Source organism: Elephas maximus, chromosome 7, assembly GCF_024166365.1.
Source record: "Elephas maximus indicus isolate mEleMax1 chromosome 7, mEleMax1 primary haplotype, whole genome shotgun sequence".
Lineage (NCBI taxonomy): Eukaryota > Metazoa > Chordata > Mammalia > Proboscidea > Elephantidae > Elephas > Elephas maximus.
Window position 1 is genome coordinate 4,322,345 of NC_064825.1, and position 20,840 is coordinate 4,343,184.

Here is a 20,840-nt window from a genome sequence, read left to right on the forward strand (position 1 = left end):
CGTAAACCTAGCCTTAACCCTACCCGAACCCTAACCCTATACCTAACCCTAACGCTAACCTTAACCCTACTCTAATATTTACCCTATCCCTGACTATTAACTGGAACTTGACCCTAACCCTAAGCCTAACTCTAACTCTAGCCCTAACCATAACAATTACCCTAAATCCTCACCTTAACTGTAAACCTAAGTCTAACCCTCACCCTAACCCTTAACCGTATCCTCAACCCTAAACCTAACGCTATGCCAAACTTTATCCCTAACCCTGACCCTAATACAAACAGTAACCCTAGTCTAACCCTAACCCTAATGTTAACCCTGACCTTAACCCTACCCTAACCATAAAACTAACCCTAACACCCTAACTAACGTCTAACACCATCTCTAATCCTAACCCTTATCATAACCCTCACCCTTAACCTTAACTTCACACTAACCCTAATCCTAACCTAGCGCTAACCCTAAACATAACCCCTAACCCTAACCCGAACCCTAAACCTAACCTTAACACTAACCTGAACACAACTCTAGCCTTAACCATAAGAATAATCCGCAACCTATCCTAAACTTCATCCAAACCCTAACTCTAACCTTAACCTAAACCTAACCCAATCTCTAACCTTAAAGCTAATTCTAACAATAATGCTAGTCCATCTGTAACCCTATACTGAACACTTACAATATCCTGAACCTAACCCTAAACTTAATCCTAACCGTAGACCTAACTCTAACCCTAAACCTAACTCTAACCTTGACCCTAAATAGAACACTAACTCTAAACTTCAACTTGGACCGAATCCTAAATCTCACCTTACACCTAACCCAAACCCTAAACCTAACCCTAACTCTAACTCTAACCCTAATCGTAACACTTACCGTAAGCCCTCACCTTAACTGTAAAACTAACCATAACCCTCACCCTACCCCTAACAGTATCCCACAAAACCTAAACCTAATGCTATCCCTAACCCTAACCCTAACCTGAAATCCCTGAGCCCTAACGATAACCCTAACCCTAACCCAAACCCTAACCCCAACACCAAAGCCTAACCCAAACCTTAACCCTAACTCTAACACGAACCCGAAAGCTAATCATAAACCTAACCCTAACCCTAAACCAAACCTAACCATGACCAGAATCACAACGCCTAACCGCAACCCTCATCCAAACGCTAACCCAAAACTACAGCTTTAACCCCTAACACCTTACCATAACCATAATCCTAACCCTACCGAACCCTAACCCTAAACCTGGCCCTCGCCGCAACCAGAACGCCTAACACAACCCTAACCCTAACCCTAACCGTAACACTAAACTTAACCCTAACCTAAAATCTAACACTAACCCTAAAACTAAACACAACCCCTAAACTTAACCCTAACCCTAAACATAACCTTAACACTAACCTGAAAACAAACCCAAAGCTTAGCCATAACCCTAACCCTAACCGTCACCCTATCTTAAACTTCACCCTATCCCTAACCTGAAGCTAACCCTAACTTTAACCCTAACCCTACTCACAAACCTAACCCTAACCTTCACCTTGGCCCACCTGTAACCCTAAACCTAACCCTTACGATAACTCTGTTCCTAACTCTCGCCCTAAACCTAATTCTAATCCTAACCCTGACCCTAACCCTAACCTAACCTTAACCCTAACATTAAGCCTACAATAAAATTGAACCTAACCCTAACACTAACCCTAACCGTAACACTTACCCAAAACCCTCACTTTAACTGTAAACATAACTCTAACTCTTACCCTAACCTAAACTTAACCCTAATTATAACTCAACCCTAAACCTAACTGAAACACTAATCCCTAACCCTAACCCTAAGCCGACCCTCACCGTTAAACAAAATTTCACCCTAACCATAACCCTAACCCTACCCTAACTTCATTCAAACCCTAACCCTAAGCAAAACTAACACTAAACCTAACCCTAACCCTAACCCTAAACCTAGACCTAACCCTAAACTTAACCCTGACCCTGACCTGAAACCTAACCCCTAACCCTAACCGTCTTGCTTAAATAAACTTCACCCTAACCCTAACCCTAAAACTAAACATAACACTAAATCTCCCCCTAACCCTGACCCCAACCATAAACATAACCCTAACCCTAAACTTAACCCTAACCCTGACCCTAACTCCAACTCTAACCCTAAAACTGACCCTACACACTCAGCTTCAATGGAAACCTAGCACTAACCCTCACCCTAACATCTAAACCTAACACCAACCCTTAACCTAACCCTGTCTTTAACCTTAACCTACCCCTAAACCTAATCATGACTTAACCTGAACACCTACCCTAAGCCTAACTCTAAACGTAACCTTAACCCTAAACTTCATCCTAACCCTAACCCTAACAATAAACATAACCTTAAGACTAACCTGAAAACAAACCCAAACCTTAGCCATAACCCTAACCCTAACCACCACCCTATCTTAAACTTCACCCAATCCCTAAACTAAAGCTAACCCTAACTTTAACCTTAACCCTACCTATAAACCTAAACCTAACCTTAACATTGGCCCACCTGTAACCCTAAACCTAACCCTTACAATAACTCTGACCCTAACTCTCGCGCTAAACCGAATTCTAATCCTAACCCTGACCCTAACCCTAACCTAACCTTAACCCTAACTTTAAGCCTACAATAAAATTAAACCAAACCCTAACACTAACCCTAACCCTAACCGTAACACTCACCCAAAACCCTCACCTTAACTGTAAACATAACTCTAACTCTTACCCTAACCTAAAAAAAAAAAAACTTAACCCTAATTATACCTCAACCCTAAACCTAACCGAAACACTCACCCCTAACCCTAACCCTAAGGCGAACCCTCACCCTTAACCAAAATTTCACCCTAACCATAACCCTAAACCTACCCTAACTTCATTCAAACCCTAACCCTAAGTGAAACTAACACTAAGCCTAACCCGAACCCTAAACCTAGACCTAACCCTAAACTTAACCCTGACCCTGACCTGAAACCTAACCCCTAACCCTAACCGTCTTGCTTAAATAAACTTCACCCTAACCCTAACCCTAAAACTAAACATAACACTAAATCACCCCTAACCCTGACCCCAACCATAAACCTAACCCTAACCCTAAATTTAACCCTAATCCTGACCCTAACTCCAACTCTAACCCTAACACTGACCCTACACACTCAGCTTCAATGGAAACCTAGCACTAACCTTCACCCTAACATCTAAATCTAACACCAAGCTTTAACCTAACCCTGTCTTTAACCTTAACCTACCCCTAAACTTAAACATGACGTAACCCGAACACTTACCCTAAACCTAACACTAAACCTAACCTAAACCCTAAACTTAATCCTAACCTTAGCCCTAACCCTAACCCCTAACGCTAACTCTAAGCTCAACCCTCACCCTTAACTTTAACTTCACCCTTACCCTAACCCTAAACCGAACACTTACCCTCACCCTAAACCTGATCCTACCATTCACCCAAACACCTACTCTAACACTAAGCCTAACCCTCACCCTAAACTTAACCCTCATCCTTAACCTAAACTTCACCCTAAACCTAAGCCTGACCCTAAGCCTAAAACTAAACCTAACCCTAAACTATCCCCTAACTCTAGCCTGACCCTAACTCTAACCCTAAACCTAACCGTAACACCCTAAAACGTCAGCTTAACGGTAAACCTCACACTAACCCTCACACGAACCCCTAACCCTTTCCCTAATCCTAACCCTATCCCTCATCCTAACCCTAACCCTGACCTAAACCTAACCCTTACTCTAACCCTAAACTTAACCCTACCTTAACTCTACCATAACCTTAACCCTAACAATAACTCTAAACCTGACCCTAACCCTAACCCTAAACACTAGCACTAACTCTAACTCTAAGCCTAACCCTAACCTAGCCCTACCCTTTACCGTAAACCTAGCCTTAACCCTACCCGAACCCTAACCCTATACCTAACCCTAACGCTAACCTTAACCCTACTCTAATATTTACCCTATCCCTGACTATTAACTGGAACTTGACCCTAACCCTAAGCCTAACTCTAACTCTAGCCCTAACCATAACAATTACCCTAAATCCTCACCTTAACTGTAAACCTAAGTCTAACCCTCACCCTAACCCTTAACCGTATCCTCAACCCTAAACCTAACGCTATGCCAAACTTTATCCCTAACCCTGACCCTAATACAAACAGTAACCCTAGTCTAACCCTAACCCTAATGTTAACCCTGACCTTAACCCTACCCTAACCATAAAACTAACCCTAACACCCTAACTAACGTCTAACACCATCTCTAATCCTAACCCTTATCATAACCCTCACCCTTAACCTTAACTTCACACTAACCCTAATCCTAACCTAGCGCTAACCCTAAACATAACCCCTAACCCTAACCCGAACCCTAAACCTAACCTTAACACTAACCTGAACACAACTCTAGCCTTAACCATAAGAATAATCCGCAACCTATCCTAAACTTCATCCAAACCCTAACTCTAACCTTAACCTAAACCTAACCCAATCTCTAACCTTAAAGCTAATTCTAACAATAATGCTAGTCCATCTGTAACCCTATACTGAACACTTACAATATCCTGAACCTAACCCTAAACTTAATCCTAACCGTAGACCTAACTCTAACCCTAAACCTAACTCTAACCTTGACCCTAAATAGAACACTAACTCTAAACTTCAACTTGGACCGAATCCTAAATCTCACCTTACACCTAACCCAAACCCTAAACCTAACCCTAACTCTAACTCTAACCCTAATCGTAACACTTACCGTAAGCCCTCACCTTAACTGTAAAACTAACCATAACCCTCACCCTACCCCTAACAGTATCCCACAAAACCTAAACCTAATGCTATCCCTAACCCTAACCCTAACCTGAAATCCCTGAGCCCTAACGATAACCCTAACCCTAACCCAAACCCTAACCCCAACACCAAAGCCTAACCCAAACCTTAACCCTAACTCTAACACGAACCCGAAAGCTAATCATAAACCTAACCCGAACCCTAAACCAAACCTAACCATGACCAGAATCACAACGCCTAACCGCAACCCTCATCCAAACGCTAACCCAAAACTACAGCTTTAACCCCTAACACCTTACCATAACCATAATCCTAACCCTACCGAACCCTAACCCTAAACCTGGCCCTCGCCGCAACCACAACGCCTAACACAACCCTAACCCTAACCCTAACCGTAACACTAAACTTAACCCTAACCTAAAATCTAACACTAACCCTAAAACTAAACACAACCCCTAAACTTAACCCTAACCCTAAACATAACCTTAACACTAACCTGAAAACAAACCCAAACCTTAGCCATAACCCTAACCCTAACCGTCACCCTATCTTAAACTTCACCCTATCCCTAACCTGAAGCTAACCCTAACTTTAACCCTAACCCTACTCACAAACCTAACCCTAACCTTCACCTTGGCCCACCTGTAACCCTAAACCTAACCCTTACGATAACTCTGTACCTAACTCTCGCCCTAAACCTAATTCTAATCCTAACCCTGACCCTAACCCTAACCTAACCTTAACCCTAACATTAAGCCTACAATAAAATTGAACCTAAGCCTAACACTAACCCTAACCGTAACACTTACCCAAAACCCTCACTTTAACTGTAAACATAACTCTAACTCTTACCCTAACCTAAACTTAACCCTAATTATAACTCAACCCTAAACCTAACTGAAACACTAATCCCTAACCCTAACCCTAAGCCGACCCTCACCGTTAAACAAAATTTCACCCTAACCATAACCCTAACCCTACCCTAACTTCATTCAAACCCTAACCCTAAGTGAAACTAACACTAAACCTAACCCTAACCCTAACCCTAAACCTAGACCTAACCCTAAAATTAACCCTGACCCTGACCTGAAACCTAACCCCTAACCCTAACCGTCTTGCTTAAATAAACTTCACCCTAACCCTAACCCTAAAACTAAACATAACACTAAATCTCCCCCTAACCCTGACCCCAACCATAAACATAACCCTAACCCTAAACTTAACCCTAACCCTGACCCTAACTCCAACTCTAACCCTAAAACTGACCCTACACACTCAGCTTCAATGGAAACCTAGCACTAACCCTCACCCTAACATCTAAACCTAACACCAACCCTTAACCTAACCCTGTCTTTAACCTTAACCTACCCCTAAACCTAATCATGACTTAACCTGAACACCTACCCTAAGCCTAACTCTAAACGTAACCTTAACCCTAAACTTCATCCTAACCCTAACCCTAACAATAAACATAACCTTAAGACTAACCTGAAAACAAACCCAAACCTTAGCCATAACCCTAACCCTAACCACCACCCTATCTTAAACTTCACCCAATCCCTAAACTAAAGCTAACCCTAACTTTAACCTTAACCCTACCTATAAACCTAAACCTAACCTTAACATTGGCCCACCTGTAACCCTAAACCTAACCCTTACAATAACTCTGACCCTAACTCTCGCGCTAAACCGAATTCTAATCCTAACCCTGACCCTAACCCTAACCTAACCTTAACCCTAACTTTAAGCCTACAATAAAATTAAACCAAACCCTAACACTAACCCTAACCCTAACCGTAACACTCACCCAAAACCCTCACCTTAACTGTAAACATAACTCTAACTCTTACCCTAACCTAAACTTAACCCTAATTATACCTCAACCCTAAACCTAACCGAAACACTCACCCCTAACCCTAACCCTAAGGCGAACCCTCACCCTTAACCAAAATTTCACCCTAACCATAACCCTAAACCTACCCTAACTTCATTCAAACCCTAACCCTAAGTGAAACTAACACTAAGCCTAACCCGAACCCTAAACCTAGACCTAACCCTAAACTTAACCCTGACCCTGACCTGAAACCTAACCCCTAACCCTAACCGTCTTGCTTAAATAAACTTCACCCTAACCCTAACCCTAAAACTAAACATAACACTAAATCACCCCTAACCCTGACCCCAACCATAAACCTAACCCTAACCCTAAATTTAACCCTAATCCTGACCCTAACTCCAACTCTAACCCTAACACTGACCCTACACACTCAGCTTCAATGGAAACCTAGCACTAACCTTCACCCTAACATCTAAATCTAACACCAAGCTTTAACCTAACCCTGTCTTTAACCTTAACCTACCCCTAAACTTAAACATGACGTAACCCGAACACTTACCCTAAACCTAACACTAAACCTAACCTAAACCCTAAACTTAATCCTAACCTTAGCCCTAACCCTAACCCCTAACGCTAACTCTAAGCTCAACCCTCACCCTTAACTTTAACTTCACCCTTACCCTAACCCTAAACCGAACACTTACCCTCACCCTAAACCTGATCCTACCATTCACCCAAACACCTACTCTAACACTAAGCCTAACCCTCACCCTAAACTTAACCCTCATCCTTAACCTAAACTTCACCCTAAACCTAAGCCTGACCCTAAGCCTAAAACTAAACCTAACCCTAAACTATCCCCTAACTCTAGCCTGACCCTAACTCTAACCCTAAACCTAACCGTAACACCCTAAAACGTCAGCTTAACGGTAAACCTCACACTAACCCTCACACGAACCCCTAAGCCTTTCCCTAATCCTAACCCTATCCCTCATCCTAACCCTAACCCTGACCTAAACCTAACCCTTACTCTAACCCTAAACTTAACCCTACCTTAACTCTACCATAACCTTAACCCTAACAATAACTCTAAACCTGACCCTAACCCTAACCCTAAACACTAGCACTAACTCTAACTCTAAGCCTAACCCTAACCTAGCCCTACCCTTTACCGTAAACCTAGCCTTAACCCTACCCGAACCCTAACCCTATACCTAACCCTAACGCTAACCTTAACCCTACTCTAATATTTACCCTATCCCTGACTATTAACTGGAACTTGACCCTAACCCTAAGCCTAACTCTAACTCTAGCCCTAACCATAACAATTACCCTAAATCCTCACCTTAACTGTAAACCTAAGTCTAACCCTCACCCTAACCCTTAACCGTATCCTCAACCCTAAACCTAACGCTATGCCAAACTTTATCCCTAACCCTGACCCTAATACAAACAGTAACCCTAGTCTAACCCTAACCCTAATGTTAACCCTGACCTTAACCCTACCCTAACCATAAAACTAACCCTAACACCCTAACTAACGTCTAACACCATCTCTAATCCTAACCCTTATCATAACCCTCACCCTTAACCTTAACTTCACACTAACCCTAAACCTAACCTAGCGCTAACCCTAAACATAACCCCTAACCCTAACCCGAACCCTAAACCTAACCTTAACACTAACCTGAACACAACTCTAGCCTTAACCATAAGAATAATCCGCAACCTATCCTAAACTTCATCCAAACCCTAACTCTAACCTTAACCTAAACCTAACCCAATCTCTAACCTTAAAGCTAATTCTAACAATAATGCTAGTCCATCTGTAACCCTATACTGAACACTTACAATATCCTGAACCTAACCCTAAACTTAATCCTAACCGTAGACCTAACTCTAACCCTAAACCTAACTCTAACCTAGACCCTAAATAGAACACTAACTCTAAACTTCAACTTGGACCGAATCCTAAATCTCACCTTACACCTAACCCAAACCCTAAACCTAACCCTAACTCTAACTCTAACCCTAATCGTAACACTTACCGTAAGCCCTCACCTTAACTGTAAAACTAACCATAACCCTCACCCTACCCCTAACAGTATCCCACAAAACCTAAACCTAATGCTATCCCTAACCCTAACCCTAACCTGAAATCCCTGAGCCCTAACGATAACCCTAACCCTAACCCAAACCCTAACCCCAACACCAAAGCCTAACCCAAACCTTAACCCTAACTCTAACACGAACCCGAAAGCTAATCATAAACCTAACCCGAACCCTAAACCAAACCTAACCATGACCAGAATCACAACGCCTAACCGCAACCCTCATCCAAACGCTAACCCAAAACTACAGCTTTAACCCCTAACACCTTACCATAACCATAATCCTAACCCTACCGAACCCTAACCCTAAACCTGGCCCTCGCCGCAACCACAACGCCTAACACAACCCTAACCCTAACCCTAACCGTAACACTAAACTTAACCCTAACCTAAAATCTAACACTAACCCTAAAACTAAACACAACCCCTAAACTTAACCCTAACCCTAAACATAACCTTAACACTAACCTGAAAACAAACCCAAACCTTAGCCATAACCCTAACCCTAACCGTCACCCTATCTTAAACTTCGCCCTATCCCTAACCTGAAGCTAACCCTAACTTTAACCCTAACCCTACTCACAAACCTAACCCTAACCTTCACCTTGGCCCACCTGTAACCCTAAACCTAACCCTTACGATAACTCTGTACCTAACTCTCGCCCTAAACCTAATTCTAATCCTAACCCTGACCCTAACCCTAACCTAACCTTAACCCTAACATTAAGCCTACAATAAAATTGAACCTAAGCCTAACACTAACCCTAACCGTAACACTTACCCAAAACCCTCACTTTAACTGTAAACATAACTCTAACTCTTACCCTAACCTAAACTTAACCCTAATTATAACTCAACCCTAAACCTAACTGAAACACTAATCCCTAACCCTAACCCTAAGCCGACCCTCACCGTTAAACAAAATTTCACCCTAACCATAACCCTAACCCTACCCTAACTTCATTCAAACCCTAACCCTAAGTGAAACTAACACTAAACCTAACCCTAACCCTAACCCTAAACCTAGACCTAACCCTAAACTTAACCCTGACCCTGACCTGAAACCTAACCCCTAACCCTAACCGTCTTGCTTAAATAAACTTCACCCTAACCCTAACCCTAAAACTAAACATAACACTAAATCTCCCCCTAACCCTGACCCCAACCATAAACATAACCCTAACCCTAAACTTAACCCTAACCCTGACCCTAACTCCAACTCTAACCCTAAAACTGACCCTACACACTCAGCTTCAATGGAAACCTAGCACTAACCCTCACCCTAACATCTAAACCTAACACCAACCCTTAACCTAACCCTGTCTTTAACCTTAACCTACCCCTAAACCTAATCATGACTTAACCTGAACACCTACCCTAAGCCTAACTCTAAACGTAACCTTAACCCTAAACTTCATCCTAACCCTAACCCTAACAATAAACATAACCTTAAGACTAACCTGAAAACAAACCCAAACCTTAGCCATAACCCTAACCCTAACCACCACCCTATCTTAAACTTCACCCAATCCCTAAACTAAAGCTAACCCTAACTTTAACCTTAACCCTACCTATAAACCTAAACCTAACCTTAACATTGGCCCACCTGTAACCCTAAACCTAACCCTTACAATAACTCTGACCCTAACTCTCGCGCTAAACCGAATTCTAATCCTAACCCTGACCCTAACCCTAACCTAACCTTAACCCTAACTTTAAGCCTACAATAAAATTAAACCAAACCCTAACACTAACCCTAACCCTAACCGTAACACTCACCCAAAACCCTCACCTTAACTGTAAACATAACTCTAACTCTTACCCTAACCTAAACTTAACCCTAATTATAACTCAACCCTAAACCTAACCGAAACACTCACCCCTAACCCTAACCCTAAGGCGAACCCTCACCCTTAACCAAAATTTCACCCTAACCATAACCCTAAACCTACCCTAACTTCATTCAAACCCTAACCCTAAGTGAAACTAACACTAAGCCTAACCCGAACCCTAAACCTAGACCTAACCCTAAACTTAACCCTGACCCTGACCTGAAACCTAACCCCGAACCCTAACCGTCTTGCTTAAATAAACTTCACCCTAACCCTAACCCTAAAACTAAACATAACACTAAATCACCCCTAACCCTGACCCCAACCATAAACCTAACCCTAACCCTAAATTTAACCCTAATCCTGACCCTAACTCCAACTCTAACCCTAAAACTGACCCTACACACTCAGCTTCAATGGAAACCTAGCACTAACCTTCACCCTAACATCTAAATCTAACACCAAGCTTTAACCTAACCCTGTCTTTAACCTTAACCTACCCCTAAACTTAAACATGACGTAACCCGAACACTTACCCTAAACCTAACACTAAACCTAACCTAAACCCTAAACTTAATCCTAACCTTAGCCCTAACCCTAACCCCTAACGCTAACTCTAAGCTCAACCCTCACCCTTAACTTTAACTTCACCCTTACCCTAACCCTAAACCGAACACTTACCCTCACCCTAAACCTGATCCTACCATTCACCCAAACACCTACTCTAACACTAAGCCTAACCCTCACCCTAAACTTAACCCTCATCCTTAACCTAAACTTCACCCTAAACCTAAGCCTGACCCTAAGCCTAAAACTAAACCTAACCCTAAACTATCCCCTAACTCTAGCCTGACCCTAACTCTAACCCTAAACCTAACCGTAACACCCTAAAACGTCAGCTTAACGGTAAACCTCACACTAACCCTCACACGAACCCCTAACCCTTTCCCTAATCCTAACCCTATCCCTCATCCTAACCCTAACCCTGACCTAAACCTAACCCTTACTCTAACCCTAAACTTAACCCTACCTTAACTCTACCATAACCTTAACCCTAACAATAACTCTAAACCTGACCCTAACCCTAACCCTAAACACTAGCACTAACTCTAACTCTAAGCCTAACCCTAACCTACCCTACCCTTTACCGTAAACCTAGCCTTAACCCTACCCGAACCCTAACCCTATACCTAACCCTAACGCTAACCTTAACCCTACTCTAATATTTACCCTATCCCTGACTATTAACTGGAACTTGACCCTAACCCTAAGCCTAACTCTAACTCTAGCCCTAACCATAACAATTACCCTAAATCCTCACCTTAACTGTAAACCTAAGTCTAACCCTCACCCTAACCCTTAACCGTATCCTCAACCCTAAACCTAACGCTATGCCAAACTTTATCCCTAACCCTGACCCTAATACAAACAGTAACCCTAGTCTAACCCTAACCCTAATGTTAACCCTGACCTTAACCCTACCCTAACCATAAAACTAACCCTAACACCCTAACTAACGTCTAACACCATCTCTAATCCTAACCCTTATCATAACCCTCACCCTTAACCTTAACTTCACACTAACCCTAAACCTAACCTAGCGCTAACCCTAAACGTAACCCCTAACCCTAACCCGAACCCTAAACCTAACCTTAACACTAACCTGAACACAACTCTAGCCTTAACCATAAGAATAATCCGCAACCTATCCTAAACTTCATCCAAACCCTAACTCTAACCTTAACCTAAACCTAACCCAATCTCTAACCTTAAAGCTAATTCTAACAATAATGCTAGTCCATCTGTAACCCTATACTGAACACTTACAATATCCTGAACCTAACCCTAAACTTAATCCTAACCGTAGACCTAACTCTAACCCTAAACCTAACTCTAACCTTGACCCTAAATAGAACACTAACTCTAAACTTCAACTTGGACCGAATCCTAAATCTCACCTTACACCTAACCCAAACCCTAAACCTAACCCTAACTCTAACTCTAACCCTAATCGTAACACTTACCGTAAGCCCTCACCTTAACTGTAAAACTAACCATAACCCTCACCCTACCCCTAACAGTATCCCACAAAACCTAAACCTAATGCTATCCCTAACCCTAACCCTAACCTGAAATCCCTGAGCCCTAACGATAACCCTAACCCTAACCCAAACCCTAACCCCAACACCAAAGCCTAACCCAAACCTTAACCCTAACTCTAACACGAACCCGAAAGCTAATCATAAACCTAACCCTAACCCTAAACCAAACCTAACCATGACCAGAATCACAACGCCTAACCGCAACCCTCATCCAAACGCTAACCCAAAACTACAGCTTTAACCCCTAACACCTTACCATAACCATAATCCTAACCCTACCGAACCCTAACCCTAAACCTGGCCCTCGCCGCAACCACAACGCCTAACACAACCCTAACCCTAACCCTAACCGTAACACTAAACTTAACCCTAACCTAAAATCTAACACTAACCCTAAAACTAAACACAACCCCTAAACTTAACCCTAACCCTAAACATAACCTTAACACTAACCTGAAAACAAACCCAAACCTTAGCCATAACCCTAACCCTAACCGTCACCCTATCTTAAACTTCGCCCTATCCCTAACCTGAAGCTAACCCTAACTTTAACCCTAACCCTACTCACAAACCTAACCCTAACCTTCACCTTGGCCCACCTGTAACCCTAAACCTAACCCTTACGATAACTCTGTACCTAACTCTCGCCCTAAACCTAATTCTAATCCTAACCCTGACCCTAACCCTAACCTAACCTTAACCCTAACATTAAGCCTACAATAAAATTGAACCTAAGCCTAACACTAACCCTAACCGTAACACTTACCCAAAACCCTCACTTTAACTGTAAACATAACTCTAACTCTTACCCTAACCTAAACTTAACCCTAATTATAACTCAACCCTAAACCTAACTGAAACACTAATCCCTAACCCTAACCCTAAGCCGACCCTCACCGTTAAACAAAATTTCACCCTAACCATAACCCTAACCCTACCCTAACTTCATTCAAACCCTAACCCTAAGTGAAACTAACACTAAACCTAACCCTAACCCTAACCCGAAACCTAGACCTAACCCTAAAATTAACCCTGACCCTGACCTGAAACCTAACCCCTAACCCTAACCGTCTTGCTTAAATAAACTTCACCCTAACCCTAACCCTAAAACTAAACATAACACTAAATCTCCCCCTAACCCTGACCCCAACCATAAACATAACCCTAACCCTAAACTTAACCCTAACCCTGACCCTAACTCCAACTCTAACCCTAAAACTGACCCTACACACTCAGCTTCAATGGAAACCTAGCACTAACCCTCACCCTAACATCTAAACCTAACACCAACCCTTAACCTAACCCTGTCTTTAACCTTAACCTACCCCTAAACCTAATCATGACTTAACCTGAACACCTACCCTAAGCCTAACTCTAAACGTAACCTTAACCCTAAACTTCATCCTAACCCTAACCCTAACAATAAACATAACCTTAAGACTAACCTGAAAACAAACCCAAACCTTAGCCATAACCCTAACCCTAACCACCACCCTATCTTAAACTTCACCCAATCCCTAAACTAAAGCTAACCCTAACTTTAACCTTAACCCTACCTATAAACCTAAACCTAACCTTAACATTGGCCCACCTGTAACCCTAAACCTAACCCTTACAATAACTCTGACCCTAACTCTCGCGCTAAACCGAATTCTAATCCTAACCCTGACCCTAACCCTAACCTAACCTTAACCCTAACTTTAAGCCTACAATAAAATTAAACCAAACCCTAACACTAACCCTAACCCTAACCGTAACACTCACCCAAAACCCTCACCTTAACTGTAAACATAACTCTAACTCTTACCCTAACCTAAACTTAACCCTAATTATACCTCAACCCTAAACCTAACCGAAACACTCACCCCTAACCCTAACCCTAAGGCGAACCCTCACCCTTAACCAAAATTTCACCCTAACCATAACCCTAAACCTACCCTAACTTCATTCAAACCCTAACCCTAAGTGAAACTAACACTAAGCCTAACCCTAACCCTAAACCTAGACCTAACCCTAAACTTAACCCTGACCCTGACCTGAAACCTAACCCCGAACCCTAACCGTCTTGCTTAAATAAACTTCACCCTAACCCTAACCCTAAAACTAAACATAACACTAAATCACCCCTAACCCTGACCCCAACCATAAACCTAACCCTAACCCTAAATTTAACCCTAATCCTGACCCTAACTCCAACTCTAACCCTAAAACTGACCCTACACACTCAGCTTCAATGGAAACCTAGCACTAACCTTCACCCTAACATCTAAATCTAACACCAAGCTTTAACCTAACCCTGTCTTTAACCTTAACCTACCCCTAAACTTAAACATGACGTAACCCGAACACTTACCCTAAACCTAACACTAAACCTAACCTAAACCCTAAACTTAATCCTAACCTTAGCCCTAACCCTAACCCCTAACGCTAACTCTAAGCTCAACCCTCACCCTTAACTTTAACTTCACCCTTACCCTAACCCTAAACCGAACACTTACCCTCACCCTAAACCTGATCCTACCATTCACCCAAACACCTACTCTAACACTAAGCCTAACCCTCACCCTAAACTTAACCCTCATCCTTAACCTAAACTTCACCCTAAACCTAAGCCTGACCCTAAGCCTAAAACTAAACCTAACCCTAAACTATCCCCTAACTCTAGCCTGACCCTAACTCTAACCCTAAACCTAACCGTAACACCCTAAAACGTCAGCTTAACGGTAAACCTCACACTAACCCTCACACGAACCCCTAACCCTTTCCCTAATCCTAACCCTATCCCTCATCCTAACCCTAACCCTGACCTAAACCTAACCCTTACTCTAACCCTAAACTTAACCCTACCTTAACTCTACCATAACCTTAACCCTAACAATAACTCTAAACCTGACCCTAACCCTAACCCTAAACACTAGCACTAACTCTAACTCTAAGCCTAACCCTAACCTAGCCCTACCCTTTACCGTAAACCTAGCCTTAACCCTACCCGAACCCTAACCCTATACCTAACCCTAACGCTAACCTTAACCCTACTCTAATATTTACCCTATCCCTGACTATTAACTGGAACTTGACCCTAACCTTAAGCCTAACTCTAACTCTAGCCCTAACCATAACAATTACCCTAAATCCTCACCTTAACTGTAAACCTAAGTCTAACCCTCACCCTAACCCTTAACCGTATCCTCAACCCTAAACCTAACGCTATGCCAAACTTTATCCCTAACCCTGACCCTAATACAAACAGTAACCCTAGTCTAACCCTAACCCTAATGTTAACCCTGACCTTAACCCTACCCTAACCATAAAACTAACCCTAACACCCTAAACCTAACGTCTAACACCATCTCTAATCCTAACCCTTATCATAACCCTCACCCTTAACCTTAACTTCACACTAACCCTAATCCTAACCTAGCGCTAACCCTAAACGTAACCCCTAACCCTAACCCGAACCCTAAACCTAACCTTAACACTAACCTGAACACAACTCTAGCCTTAACCATAAGAATAATCCGCAACCTATCCTAAACTTCATCCAAACCCTAACTCTAACCTTAACCTAAACCTAACCCAATCTCTAACCTTAAAGCTAATTCTAACAATAATGCTAGTCCATCTGTAACCCTATACTGAACACTTACAATATCCTGAACCTAACCCTAAACTTAATCCTAACCGTAGACCTAACTCTAACCCTAAACCTAACTCTAACCTTGACCCTAAATAGAATACTAACTCTAAACTTCAACTTGGACCGAATCCTAAATCTCACCTTACACCTAACCCAAACCCTAAACCTAACCCTAACTCTAACTCTAACCCTAATCGTAACACTTACCGTAAGCCCTCACCTTAACTGTAAAACTAACCATAACCCTCACCCTACCCCTAACAGTATCCCACAAAACCTAAACCTAATGCTATCCCTAACCCTAACCCTAACCTGAAATCCCTGAGCCCTAACGATAACCCTAACCCTAACCCAAACCCTAACCCCAACACCAAAGCCTAACCCAAACCTTAACCCTAACTCTAACACGAACCCGAAAGCCAATCATAAACCTAACCCTAACCCTAAACCAAACCTAACCATGACCAGAATCACAACGCCTAACCGCAACCCTCATCCAAACGCTAACCCAAAACTACAGCTTTAACCCCTAACACCTTACCATAACCATAATCCTAACCCTACCGAACCCTAACCCTAAACCTGGCCCTCGCCGCAACCAGAACGCCTAACACAACCCTCACCCTAACCCTAACCGTAACACTAAACTTAACCCTAACCTAAAATCTAACACTAACCCTAAAACTAAACACAATCCCTAAACTTAACCCTAACCCTAAACATAACCTTAACACTAACCTGAAAACAAACCCAAACCTTAGCCATAACCCTAACCCTAACCGTCACCTTATCTTAAACTTCACCCTATCCCTAACCTGAAGCTAACCCTAACTTTAACCCTAACCCTACTCACAAACCTAACCCTAACCTTTACCTTGGCCCACCTGTAACCCTAAACCTAACCCTTACGATAACTCTGTACCTAACTCTCGCCCTAAACCTAATTCTAATCCTAACCCTGACCCTAACCCTAACCTAACCTTAACCCTAACATTAAGCCTACAATAAAATTGAACCTAAGCCTAACACTAACCCTAACCGTAACACTTACCCAAAACCCTCACTTTAACTGTAAACATAACTCTAACTCTTACCCTAACCTAAACTTAACCCTAATTATAACTCAACCCTAAACCTAACTGAAACACTAATCCCTAACCCTAACCCTAAGCCGACCCTCACCGTTAAACAAAATTTCACCCTAACCATAACCCTAACCCTACCCTAAGTTCATTCAAACCCTAACCCTAAGCAAAACTAACACTAAACCTAACCCTAACCCTAACCCGAAACCTAGACCTAACCCTAAACTTAACCCTGACCCTGACCTGAAACCTAACCCCTAACCCTAACCATCTTGCTTAAATAAACTTCACCCTAACCCTAACCCTAAAACTAAACATAACACTAAATCTCCCTCTAACCCTGACCCCAACCATAAACATAACCCTAACCCTAAACTTAACCCTAACCCTGACCCTAACTCCAACTCTAACCCTAAAACTGACCCTACACACTCAGCTTCAATGGAAACCTAGCACTAACCCTCACCCTAACATCTAAACCTAACACCAACCCTTAACCTATCCCTGTCTTTAACCTTAACCTACCCCTAAACCTAATCATGACTTAACCCGAACACTTACCCTAAGCCTAACTCTAAACGTAACCTTAACCCTAAACTTCATCCTAACCCTAACCCTAACAATAAACATAACCTTAAGACTAACCTGAAAACAAACCCAAACCTTAGCCATAGCCCTAACCCTAACCATCACCCTCTCTTAAACTTCACCCAATCCCTAACCTAAAGCTAACCCTAACTTTAACCTTAACCCTACCCATAAACCTAAACCTAACCTTAACATTGGCCCACCTGTAACCCTAAACCTAACCCTTACAATAACTCTGACCCTAACTCTCGCGCTAAACCGAATTCTAATCCTAACCCTGACCCTAACCCTAACCTAACCTTAACCCTAACTTTAAGCCTACAATAAAATTAAACCAAACCCTAACACTAACCCTAACCCTAACCGTAACACTCACCCAAAACCCTCACCTTAACTGTAAACATAACTCTAACTCTTACCCTAACCTAAACTTAACCCTAATTATAACTCAACCCTAAACCTAACCGAAACACTCACCCCTAACCCTAACCCTAAGGCGAACCCTCACCCTTAACCAAAATTTCACCCTAACCATAACCCTAAACCTACCCTAACTTCATTCAACCCCTAACCCTAAGTGAAACTAACACTAAACCTAACCCTAACCCTAAACCTAGACCTAACCCTAAAATTAACCCTGACCCTGACCTGAAACCTAACCCCGAACCCTAACCGTCTTGCTTAAATAAACTTCACCCTAACCCTAACCCTAAAACTAAACATAACACTAAATCACCCCTAACCCTGACCCCAACCATAAACCTAACCCTAACCCTAAATTTAACCCTAACCCTGACCCTAACTCCAACTCTAACCCTAAAACTGACCCTACACACTCAGCTTCAATGGAAACCTAGCACTAACCTTCACCCTAACATCTAAATCTAACACCAAGCTTTAACCTAACCCTGTCTTTAACCTTAACCTACCCCTAAACTTAAACATGACGTAACCCGAACACTTACCCTAAACCTAACACTAAACCTAACCTAAACCCTAAACTTAATCCTAACCTTAGCCCTAACCCTAACCCCTAACGCTAACTCTAAGCTCAACCCTCACCCTTAACTTTAACTTCACCCTTACCCTAACCCTAAACCGAACACTTACCCTCACCCTAAACCTGATCGTACCATTCACCCAAACACCTACTCTAACACTAAGCCTAACCCTCACCCGAAACTTAACCCTCATCCTTAACCTAAACTTCACCCTAAACCTAAGCCTGACCCTAAGCCTAAAACTAAACCTAACCCTAAACTATCCCCTAACTCTAGCCTGACCCTAACTCTAACCCTAAACCTAACCGTAACACCCTAAAACGTCAGCTTAACGGTAAACCTCACACTAACCCTCACACGAACCCCTAACCCTTTCCCTAATCCTAACCCTATCCCTCATCCTAACCCTAACCCTGACCTAAACCTAACCCTTACTCTAACCCTAAACTTAACCCTACCTTAACTCTACCATAACCTTAACCCTAACAATAACTCTAAACCTGACCCTAACCCTAACCCTAAACACTAGCACTAACTCTAACTCTAAGCCTAACCCTAACCTAGCCCTACCCTTTACCGTAAACCTAGCCTTAACCCTACCCGAACCCTAACCCTATACCTAACCCTAACGCTAACCTTAACCCTACTCTAATATTTACCCTATCCCTGACTATTAACTGGAACTTGACCCTAACCCTAAGCCTAACTCTAACTCTAGCCCTACCATAACAATTACCCTAAATCCTCACCTTAACTGCAAACCTAAGTATAACCCTCACCCTAACCCTTAACCGTATCCTCAACCCTAAACCTAACGCTATGCCAAACTTTATCCCTAACCCTGACCCTAATACAAACAGTAACCCTAGTCTAACCCTAACCCTAATGTTAACCCTGACCTTAACCCTACCCTAACCATAAAACTAACCCTAACACCCTAAACCTAACGTCTAACACCATCTCTAATCCTAACCCTTATCATAACCCTCACCCTTAACCTTAACTTCACACTAACCCTAAACCTAACCTAGCGCTAACCCTAAACGTAACCCCTAACCCTAACCCGAACCCTAAACCTAACCTTAACACTAACCTGAACACAACTCTAGCTTTAACCATAAGAATAATCCGCAACCTATCCTAAACTTCATCCAAACCCTAACTCTAACCTTAACCTAAACCTAACCCAATCTCTAACCTTAAAGCTAATTCTAACAATAATGCTAGTCCATCTGTAACCCTATACTGAACACTTACAATATCCTGAACCTAACCCTAAACTTAATCCTAACCGTAGACCTAACTCTAACCCTAAACCTAACTCTAACCTTGACCCTAAATAGAACACTAACTCTAAACTTCAACTTGGACCGAATCCTAAATCTCACCTTACACCTAACCCAAACCCTAAACCTAACCCTAACTCTAACTCTAACCCTAATCGTAACACTTACCGTAAGCCCTCACCTTAACTGTAAAACTAACCATAACCCTCACCCTACCCCTAACAGTATCCCACAAAACCTAAACCTAATGCTATCCCTAACCCTAACCCTAACCTGAAATCCCTGAGCCCTAACGATAACCCTAACCCTAACCCAAACCCTAACCCCAACACCAAAGCCTAACCCAAACCTTAACCCTAACTCTAACACGAACCCGAAAGCCAATCATAAACCTAACCCTAACCCTAAACCAAACCTAACCATGACCAGAATCACAACGCCTAACCGCAACCCTCATCCAAACGCTAACCCAAAACTACAGCTTTAACCCCTAACACCTTACCATAACCATAATCCTAAC